Below are 12,383 nucleotides of genomic sequence, written 5' to 3' on the forward strand. Positions count from 1 at the left end.
GCCCGGACCCTCGCCATGATGTGACCCCAGACACAGACACAGCAAGGCCCGGACCCTCGCCACGATGTGACCCCAGACCCAGACACAGCAAGGCCCGGACCCTCGCCATGATGTGACCCCAGACCCAGACACAGCACGGCCCGGACCCTCGCCATGATGTGACCCCAGACACAGCAAGGCCCGGACCCTCGCCATGATGTGACCCCAGACCCAGACACAGCAAGGCCCGGACCCTCGCCATGATGTGACCCCAGACACAGCAAGGCCCGGACCCTGGCTACGATGTGACCCCAGACACAGACACAGCAAGGCCCGGACCCTGGCCATGATGTGACCCCAGACAGAGACAAGGCCCGGACCCTCGCCACGATGTGACCCCAGACACAGACACAGCAAGGCCCGGACCCTCGCCATGATGTGACCCCAGACACAGCAAGGCCCGGACCCTCGCCATGATGTGACCCCAGACACAGACACAGCAAGGCCCGGACCCTCGCCATGATGTGACCCCAGACCCAGACACAGCAACAACGCGGGATTATGAATCCCACCCAACGTTCTATATAGGTTAGATCCGGCCTTAACATTGTTGTCTGATTATGGCTCCAGGACATGCATATATAGTTTTACAGAGGTTAGGTTTTAATAGGCTTATAGGTTTAGGTGTAGTTGCAAAAAAAAAAAAGAGGACTGCCAATCACAGCAACCATACTTTTTCAACTTTTTCAACCATACTTCTCCCCCCCCCCCCCCCCCCCCCCTCCGGGGTTGGGGGGACATCTGGCTTTCAGAAACCCGCTCACAAATCACATGTCTATAAGGACAAGTCTATATGGACGTTTTAATGCTTGCTTTTACGCAGTGACGTCATGTGGCAGCCACAGTGGGCGGGCGTCCCCCTCACTTCATTACTATAGCACCTACCTCCGCTATCTATTGATCATTCGTGGTTTACACACTATTCCCTGAAGTCTAGGGTTCACTTATCAGTGGTTCTCAAAGTGTGGCCCTGGGGACCACCAGGGGTCCTTGGGGGGGGGGGGGGGTTCCAGGGGGTCCCCCAGCAAAAGTAGTTAACATAGTTAGTATCACAATCCCTTTAACCACTGTATCAATTTATATGTAAAATATCTACAAGCTTGAGCTAGATCTAGCATTATTATTTTATGTATATCGAAAATGTTTGGACATAAATCTTCTCTTCTGGGGGTCCCTGGCGCAAAACGTTTTCAGATGGGGGCGGGGGGTCCTTGACATGAAAAGGTTTGAGAACCACTGACTTAAATAACACTTAATTCTTTCCTTTTCATCTCAGTCAGCTTGGAATCCGTTGGTTCAGAATCAGCAGAGTTCAACACACCTGGTGCTAAATCACTTTCTATGACCACTCTGTGCCACGTTCCTCACTCCAAGATGTCACTTCTTTTTCTAGTATTTGCTCAATACGAGAGTGAGATATTGTTATAATGTTTTATTACGACCACAAGTGCTTCTTTTGGGGGTGGCTTTTATGCTAAAAACAAACAAACAACAAAACGAAATGCTACTTAAAATGAGTGGGCATAATTATGGTAGAGTGTTTCTTCCAAAGCACTGCTACAATTAGGCGATACGTGAAACTAGTAAATTATTGTATGATAAGCAAAGCCACACACTGTATAATAACTCTGAGGGCAAGCAGCTTTATTTCATGCAGTCGACTACAGAAACACATGCACATCGGGACAAAAAAATAGAAAAAAGACAAAACTAAATAAATAAAAAATGTAGACAAAAATCAGTAAAAATGGAAGCAGCAGAGGCACTTCCCCCCCCCCCTTTTCCACAGAACAGAAATACTATGGGTTCCATCAACATTAACAGAAATGCTATGGGTTCCATCAACATTAACAGAAATGCTATGGGTTCCATCAACATTATACATTAAAGCGAAAACGACTTTCTTGGGATTCCTGGATTATACGTAACTCGCCATAAATCAACTCCAAAAACAAAAACACCTTTCGTAAAAGTGTTTTTGAAACTCTCTTATATTTCTCAAAAGGTGTTGCTTTGTGCCACAAAAGTGATTTGTTTCCTTTCCCCCCCGCATTGTGTTAAACGGTATATTATTCACACTTTGCTTTGGCAGGAATGTTTCCTAGGCAAGCGAGAGGAGTAATTGTCTCTAAACAAAGCAGGTATAGTTCGATGGTTGGCTTGAATACCATTTCATGCAAAAAATATTTAGAGATATTTAGACAAGAATCGCAAACACTGTTGTTTTGTTGAATCCCATGTGTATAGAATATAAACCTACATATGTCCGTATATCTAATTTATATATAGGTGTTAAGACAGTGAGGGACTTTGAACTTTGAAGTCTTTTTTTTAACCCATGGAATCTCCCTCTTAGCTGTGCTACTAATCCAAAAACGTCAGTCAGTCAGTCAGTCAGTCAGTCAGTCAGTCAGTCAAATTGCCAAAAGGACACAAGAAGTATGACTTCAGCTTGAAAATAACATGTGTGCAGTATGTTTTTCTTTTTTTCTCTCTCCACCCAGTGCCACTACTATACGGCTCAAACTGAGACCATTTTAGAACACACTCAGTGCCAATCACACAGTGCCAAGAGGCTGCGAGAGCTGACCTGGAGTCAGTTTACCTGAGTAGAAGAGAAGCCCAACAAGGCAGGCAATCGGGGCTCAGTGATGGGAGGGAGTGGAGCGTGCAACACTGCGCAGCGACGTCCTGTGTTCGTTTAACGGTAAACAGGGAGAATGGCCGCTAAGGAAGTGTGGGCACCTCCGTGTATAATTGGTTATTTTGTCCAAAATGTATATATTTGAATAGTCTTAAGTAATTTAAAGCTTACATGATTAGAACATGCTTGAACATTTGACAATAGAGGTCTAAACAAGTGCTACAAATTGCCTACAAAGCCTGTATAATTATATCGAATCATTTTGAGCATAAACAAGAAGTTGAAGGTCTGATAATGATGTATCCGTGCATCGTTCAAATCATGTATATAGTATGCACTACTTAAAGATGGAGTGCTGGGACTTTTGTGGGACTTTTTCTGTTTTGTAGGTGTTGGAGTTAAAGGTATATTCAGTGATTTCACTTAATTCAAATATCACTTATTTTTTATTTTTTTTGTGATAATACTCTCTACTATAGAGTGTGCTGACCATATAAGGAGTTCCTCCCTGTCCCCAGTTAACCCCATGGGGGTCAAAAAACATTAGGTTTCGTTTTTGGCTCTATCCTGGATGAAAGGCTTTGCCACCTAGCCAAAAACGAAAACCCACGTTTTTTTTTTGTGAAATCACTGAATATACCTTTAACATGACTTTAATAGACGCACAGGTGTGGTTAGAATATTCAAATATGTCGTCCCTGTGTATTTTTTTTGTTTCTTCCTGAAAGCCTTTGAGTCAAAAGGCCCAATCACTGCATCTTTAAGAAGACCATTTTTCAAATAATAAATTAATTTCTTACATTTTGGATAAAAAAAAGGGCAAAGTTGACATTGACGTGCCCCACTCTTCTTGTATCCAATTTGACTATGAGAGTGTAAAACAGCCTCTCATAGTTAATGAACACTTGGTTATGCTGAGTGGGCGGCATTAGCAAGTCGAGTATCGGGGCATTGGGGCAGTGTCGCGCGCTGAATTCCAACGGTGCAATTATACAATTTTAGGGAGACAAAATGTCGCCTGCAGTCTTTCTGATGAGTCTTTCTGTTCGGTTTGACAATATGGAACCCCAAGCATGGTTTTCTTTGTCTGGGAAAAGCAGCTCTGTGTGTGTGTGTGTGTGTGTGTGTGTGTGTGTGTGTGTGTGTGTGTGTGTGTGTGTGTGTAGATTTGTGCAATTTCTTAGTTTAGACTTTGGGGCTCCACCTCAGATCACTCTATAGTCTGTATACACTTGAAGGATTTTGTTCCAAAATGATTATGTCCATTGTAAAAAGAAAAAAAGAGTAGGTATTATTGTTATTATTTTTTTTCTTTCTTACTAAAGCAGGGGTCTTTAACAGGGGGAAAAGGAGCAAACCAACTAACAGCGCCACAGGTCAAGTTTACTAGGCATTGAGGGTTTAAGTGGCTAAATGTCTAGACATACACAAAAGCCATGCATTAATTTACTCAACACATAATTTGTTTGGCTTTTTTTTGTTTTGTTTTTTTCACGATTTTTCAATTTTTCAATTATCTAATGTAATTCTGGGCGCTATACTTCCTCTGCCAACCTGAGGGGGGGGCAGCGGACTGACCTCATGCCTCCTTCTATGCATGAGGAGTCCAAGCTGCTTCTTTTCACCTGACAGAGGGGGAATTTCCCATGGACGGACGTAGTGCGTGGAAGGAACACGTTATTCCGACCAGTTCCTTTCCCCTCCATCAGGCGCCCCGGCTGGCCAGGAGGAGGTACTCAACACATCAGTGAAGCCGCATCTATACAGTATATGAAATCTATGAAAAGGTTTATTCTGCAACACAATCAAATTCTATAATAGGCTATGTAGTGGGGAGGCCCTCTTCATTTCTCTCTCCCCCTCGCTAAAGGGTCCTTGGCCTGGAAAAGCGTTGGAGACCCCTGTTCTAAAGTGTAATTTACAGTGTTGCTGGCTGAACAATATGACGGGTTCTCGAGCCGACGGCACAATGTAAATGCGACAAAGCATAAATTAGGCTTCGTTTTGGAATGAAACTCCATTGTGCACTATTACTGTACTTAACCGTACCTTTGGGCAGAGAGAGGGGTGGTTATACGCTCTCTGCCACTTCCTGTGACTTGATTTTTCTAGTTTTCAACAACGGTGCTTAATTAATGATGTCACTTTAATGTTGTTTTTTTTCCCATGTGCGTACTATTCATCACAGAAAAGGCGGAAAAAAAAGAAAGGGAAAAAAGAGCGGAAGGGATAAGAAAAAAAAGAAACGATTACCATTGTGAGGCTAACGAACCCTGTCATTAGCGGGGAACCAACACATTTCACGCATGTATAGTGCCTGCCGGGAATCTGTGTGTGTGTGTGTGTGTGTGTACTGTTTCGTTCGTATGTACTGTATTTTGTGGGGTTACAGGGAAACTTAATTTGGTTATATGATTATCTATAATTGTGATTAATTTGGGAGGGGTTCCATGTGGCTGTGCCTCCGCTCTGTGGAATAAATTGACACTAGTGATGAAGACTCGCTGGCAGCCAATGGGAAAGAAAAAAAAACATCACACCTTTAATTGGTGTGTGGATCCAAATGAAGATATCGTTATATCGGCTTGTCTGTCTGTATAGTTGCCATGGGTTGTCTCTCGGGGGGGGGGGGGGGGGGGGGGGGGGGGAGCCATCAAAGCCTACTGTTTGATGTGTTATTATGGCATTGTGTAAAATGGAGGTAAAATGTTGCCAATCTTTTTTTTTTTTTTTACTTGCTGCCAAAGTATCTAAATATTGAATCGAGCAACTTCAAAAACTGGTCTGTTGTGCTCACAAAAGCCGGAGTATAGATGATGAAATGACCCCGAAAACATGTCTGAGAGTTAGATATCCCTTTGAAATCTCCACCGTGACAACAATTTAAGGCAAAGTTCTATCATAAATTATGGCTTGGAATTCGAGGTGTCCCGACCACAAGCAAGTGATCTTTCAAACTATAGAAAAAAGGAATGGATGAGAGACTTGATTTAGTTGGATACAGTATTCATCTATTCTACAGTATGTTACAGTTACCAGTTCCCAGGGATGTGGGACTGTTTTCTGGTTCAGCTGATGTGGCCATAACTGACAAACACTCATTTGAGGATATACGATAAGGCGACCCACTACATTTAAAAAGTAAAACATTTCAGGTGACGAAAATATGACTAAAACATATAATCTTGTTTTTTTAGTTTTAAGATCGTCTGGGGCTTTTTGATAGATTTTTGATTGATAGACACTGAATACAAGAAACGGGGAGAGGGGGGGAGGGGAAGAAGTGCAGCAAAGGTCGTCGGGATTGGGACTCGAACCCGCGACACGCTGTCAGGCCTGGGTTCCCAGGACCGCTATAGGCCAGCATGGGCCAGAATCTAGTCTATAAACTTAATCCGAAATCTGCTGTCAAAATCAAGTCTCCTGAAGTGGCCAGCTCCCTTCCTGAGATATGATCGTGATTTCTCCTCCAAAAACTTTTTTTTTGGGGAATTCTGGCCTTCCGTGAGTGTTTCCTTAAAAAAAAAAAAAAAAAACTGGGGATAAGCTTTGATATATATTTGTTTCCTTGCAGGCTGTGTGACTGTTTATTTAATAACTGTGGGTTTTGTAAGTCGTTGAATGTATCTTTATTTTTTATTTTCTTTGCTATTTATATCTCTGGGAGTTGGGAGCACTATATATATATATAATAAGCTCTATACTGTATTGTGCTAGATACTGTATCTGCACCCAAAAGGTGTTTAATTTGTCACTCAATTTACATAGAACTAGAGATGTAATCAACGTCATTATGCTCGCTCTTTCTCTCTTAGACACGCACACACGCGCCTGATGCACTACACACACACACACACAAACACACACACACACACACACACACACACACACACACACACACACAACTAAAGCCATCACCATAATCATCATGACAACATTCCTGGATACATAATTGCCACATTTGGACACTGAATGCAAAGCCTTTCTATGACATCATCAGTCATCTATTCTATGACATCACATCGCAGAAACGACATCTATGACATACGACTCTAAATGTATCCACACTTTTCCTGGGCTGTGTGTGTGCTCCAGTTCCTGTTGATTTCATTGGATATCATTGGTCATCTGACCAGTTTCATAGGCTTTCATTGGATCAAATCGACGGGAACTGGAGCACACACAGCCCAGGAAAAGTGTGGATAGGCATGTTTTCAGCCCCGAGCCGAGCCCCCATGACTTCCATTATCAAAGTAAAGTGTACTGTGTGTACTGTACTGTACTGTACTGTACAAGCCCTCCTCCCTGGCCTGTGTGTGTGTATGTGTGTTAGGCTGTGCAACAGTGACACTTGGTGGTGAACAAACGCTATAACGCTATTTTCGTGCTCGGACACAGCCAGGGACACAGGGACGTACAGACCCAGGGACACAGCCACACATACATAGCTGTCTATAGGAGTTGTTGCACCACTCAAAAAATATATAAAATAATATCCTTGCTGTCAGGCATGAAACCTTGTAGCAAAGCAAGCAAAAGTAGTGAAAATCACTGAGCGTTTGCTGATAAGTTAACATGTTTTTGGACATATAGCTTACAAGGTTTCCACCCAGAAACCTCTTATCTCCATATTTATTGTTATTGTATTTGTAAACTGCTTTCCACCCAACAGACGATATACAGCATACAGTATATGTACATGTGGAGGTACTTGTAGTTAAGGGAGCCTCTGACAGAGAGAGAGAGAGAGCCACGCCTGAAAAACACACAAATGACACTGAGGGACATTTAATTAGTGCCTGAACAGAACCTCTACTGTGACTTGAACAAGACTGTTTTAGACCATCTTTCTAAATGGATGCTATTGTTGTCGTTGTCATTGTTGTCGTTGTAGTGGTTGTTGCCGTTACATAGCGGTTGTGTCTTCTCTTTGGCTAATGGCGGACAGAAGGAACAAAGTGTTTCACAGTGTCTGCTGGTTCACCTGGTTGTACATTGTGTGCTGGTTGGGATAATAGTCGATTAACTCTAATGACAAGACCCTGCACCGCCGCTATTGACTCAATAGAGGCCTCTTGTTGCTTTGGGGGGCTCCATTTTTAGCTGCAACACCTGGAACGGCCGTCTATATGAATGGAGACTCGTTATTCTGAGAATAATACCAAAAAAAGAAAAAGAAGAAAAAAATCCAAACATCAGAATCAACATGTGTGTCAAATGAATAGTTGTTTTGTCTGGCAATTGCAAAGATTCAGCTCTTTCCAAGACATTCTCATTAGAAATCATTATCTGCTTTTGTCGGGGGGGGGGGGGGGGAAGAAATGCTTCCACAGGTTGCAAATGCATACTGATTAGCAAACTAAATGTATGCCATTAGATCTAAACAACGATAATGAACTCTGTGCCTATGCTTAATAACGGCTAGAGCACACAGCCGCCTGATAAGACAAACAAAATTAATTGTTAATTATTCAGTCAGAGCAACTTCGAATAAATCAACACACATACGGGACTTAATTGTGCATACAGTGTATGTATATATATATATATATATATATATACCTAAATTGATATACTCTAAAATGATTTATCGTACAGAATCTAATAGACAATCTAAAAAAGAAAAAAAAATCTGTGCAAGACATTTAGCAGACAGCGTTGTCTGTTGCATGTATACATGTATGTATGTTTGACATACAGAGCCTCTGTTATTGCACCTTTAAAAGATTTAAATCTTATGTAAATATTGATATACGAGGCCCATTGTTGGAGAAGCCATATGATCAGTTGTTCCCGGTGCCAAAGGTTTGACAGCAAACAGACAGCACTTGGGGGGAAAAAAATGTAAATGTAACAAATGTGGTTGAACAAAGAGGCTGTTGCATGGGTATGACATTGAAGTGGAAAAGAAATGAAGTAAAAAAATAAATGAAATCTGTTTTAAACTACAGGTCTGTACGTTGTTTCCAGTGGTGTTTTTCTTTTTGTACTGCATCAATAGGGTGCGAGTGGCCCGTATATATGAGTCATATTGTTGCTGTCGGGCAGAAACCTCTTATCTCCATTTTGTAACTTTTTGTGTTTTTTTCCGTAAATGAACCATCTTGCTGGATCATACTAAACAGCGTCAACTTACAATTTAGGCATTTAGCGGACGCTCTTAATCCAGAGCGACTTACATTAAGCAAGAACAAAAAAGCATGGGAATACATCACATGAAAAGCATTTATCATGAAACATGCGTAAGCTAAGAACGTAACAGTGGAATATCTATATAATGAAACTATACATATAAACTATACATATATACTATACTATGCTATACATATGTGCTATGACGTGCTAGGACTACATACAATGCAATTATAGTGCTGTCTACATATCATGCTATAAGTCTGTATCAAATGCTATCTAAAGTCTACAGAAATGCTATCTGAGGGGGGTATAGGGTAAGTCTGAAAAGGTGGGTTTTCAGACTACGGCGGAAGATTGGGAGTGATGCTGCAGTTCTGACTGCAATGGGTGAAGTGCATTCCACAGTTTTGGAGCCAGAAGGGAGAAGAGTTTGGGACGTGTTGAGCGTTGTCCCGGCGTCAGACAAAAGCGTCATAAGTTTAGGCCTATATAGCAGGTGGACGAGCTTGAAACACTGCAGTGTGAAGAAGCCACGCGTTTATAGCTTGTAGATCCGTTTTTTTGGGCCCATCCGCTTTTGAATTTGAATTGTGAAAAGTAACAGTTTTGGACATAATATGAGGTTTGCACCCGACAGAGACGATACTGTATGTATATCACTGAAACCTCGTAACAGAAGAATACCCTATATACTGTACGGCTGGGCAGGCATGACTTCAAGGCAATATCCACGACGATTACAAAGTTATGCCTCGATTATGATTTCATCAAATGAAACAAAGAACTAAGCTGTTTAGCTATTTAGTTCATCAGACTCATTGATTCAGTTCAGTTCATTGAATTTTATTTTATTTATTTTTGTTAAAACCGAGAAAGCGTCTTTTTCGATTTAAGAGTTGGCTATTCAAAAACAGCAGATGTACAAGCTCAAAAAAAAATTAACACTCTGTCTTATTACTTTAAAAAGATAAAAAGCGAAAATCAGTTTTCATACATGTAAGTAAATTATCCGCCACACACACACACACACACACACACACACACACACACACACACACAGGATTTTGAACTCTGATCACACATCTCAGCTCTGCAGACAGAAACCCTCCCTCCGTCTCCTCTCCCCTCCCCCCTCTCTCTCTCTTCCTTTCTGCCTGTCACTAAAATAGCTTTAAGGTGTGTTTAGGGTGGACTTTAACCCCCTCCGCCTATTCGGTCCCCATGGCAACAGTCCAGAGTTCCCTTAATTTGTATCATCTCAATCCCAAGTAGAGTGTGCTGCAGTTTTTCCTGTTTGGCCCTAATCATAGAGCCTGTTGCCATGGCAAAGTAGGCCTATTTAAATATATGCTCTGCGGCTCGTCTTCACCTGACAGTTCAGAAGTGGCAGTTATGTGTGCGTGTGTGCACTGTGCACGTGCGCGCGCGTGTGCGTGCGTATGTATGCGAGCACAGATGTAGACTACAGTATGTATGCATTCTTTTGTTCCCTGACAAAAAAAATACGAATGTATTCCATCAGAGCCTTGAATGAGGACATGGTCAAAAACCTACGAAAATAAAAAGCATACAGGAACAAGAAAAACTATTAAAATAACAGAATGAAACAGACAAAAATGACTCTGATTTCTTATACAAAGAAGTTTCTTTTACCAAAGCAATTCGACAAGGAATTCTGATATAAATGTGATGAATGTTTTAGTGAGTAATATGAAGAAGATATGCCTTGTTGTTATTATGGGTTGATGTTTTTTTTTAAATATAGTGATATAGCTGTATTTAGCTTTTTTTATTAATTAACTGCAAGTCTGAGGAGCCCTGTGGCAAATGAAGTATGTTTTACTGTAATACTGTTTACTGTAATACTGTTTACTGTCTTTCTGATTCTGATCCGATACTGGATAGAGTATTGTGCCTTCTTTTTGCACTTTTGATTTGACACGGCTGCTAAAGATACAGTAGAAAGATATAGGATATGCTATGCCTCTGTTTATGTACACTTTTAGACACTGCTGCTTTAGGATGAGATATTGTATATCTGCACATTGTATACATGCACATTTTGGACACAGCTACTTAAAACGATAAGCTACGTATACTGTGCCTGCTGCCAAAGACCCAAAGCTGTATTTCTATTACATCCATATAATGTTTATCCTTATTATTTTTTTTATCATGCTAGCAAAGTTCTGCCGAACAAAGTCCTGCCAACGTTTCACTGCTTGTGTTTGTCATTCACAAGCAAAGTGACAAATATAAAAACATCGTTTACAAATGTCGACTTCTGAGAGATGTCCTGTTTTTCTTATTGGGCTTGATTGTTTCTTACAAAGGGAGGTGTTTGTGCGTTATCTTATTAGTGCGGAAACTGCACACAGAAGGCTGATAACGCCGACTGTATAGAGACGCATGCTGCAGCTCACAGCGCACACAGTGAACAGTGAAAACTACTTTGATTTTGCCCGATTTTAATTGCATTCAAACACACGTGCGTGCGTGCGCGCGCACACACACTCTCTCTCTCTCTCTCTCTCTCTCTCTCTCTCTCTCTCTCTCTCTCTCTCTCTCTCTCTTCTGGGAATTAATCTTCTCAACACTGAGCGCTATAGCTTAGTGATAATTTCTCCATTTGTAGCTCAAGAGACTACAAATTAGAATTGTACAATCTCGCAGATTTAAATTAATACTAAGGATTTCACAGTGCAGTATAGTAAAAAAAAAAAAGAAAAAAAAGAAGAAAAATCAAGTGTTTGAGCACAGGGTCTCCTTCGGGCTAACTATATATACTGCCATGGACGGTGCATCTTTTTTTGCTGATTTTAATGCCAGTACACATTAGCTTTATGGTCGCATTTAGACAGTTACTTTTTGTACATGCCACTACTTCCCCCTCCAGGCACTGTAGTACAGCAAGGTCCTTTAGCTGCAGCATGCATTGCTCCATTTGGCCTTGTGATAGAGAGAGAGAGGGAGAGAGAGGGAGAGAGAGAGGGGGGGGGGGACTACGAAGGAGTGAGAGAAGAAAAGAGAGGAATGGAAAGAGGGTCGTTTCATTAAAAAAAAAAGAACTACAGGGTGGCAAAAAAATGACCACTTAAAGGAGTAGTTCAACCAACAACAAAAAAAACCTTGAATTGATAGATTTCTTTTTTTCTGTCGCATTGCTATAATCCAATTATCACCCGGTCAGTAGGAGTCTCAGACTCCACCTATAGCATCTATTGGCTCAGGAATGCAAAAAGATTATGATGAATAATAATAATAATAATAATTAAGGCTTCGTGGGGTGTGTAACCGATAGAACGTGTCATCGTTTGGTGCAAATCCAGCATTCGAAATATTCGATCTGCAAGCTTGCATGTGATCTATTTTAGATTTATGAAAAACAAAAAAAAAGAGTGGAGAAAAAAAAGCATCTACATGCCCAAAATAGGGCTTCTTTTTTCTTTTCTTTAAGTGATTAATGATAACGAACGTATATGGTTGCAGGAATACAACCGAGTGTCTATATGAGTGTCGATCTAAAGTCAGGTTAATCTGCAAAACCCAGAGGTGGAGGAAAAAT

Source organism: Protomyctophum bolini (assembly GCF_963924005.1).
Source record: "Protomyctophum bolini genome assembly, chromosome: 3".
NCBI classification, from domain to species: Eukaryota; Metazoa; Chordata; class Actinopteri; order Myctophiformes; family Myctophidae; genus Protomyctophum; species Protomyctophum bolini.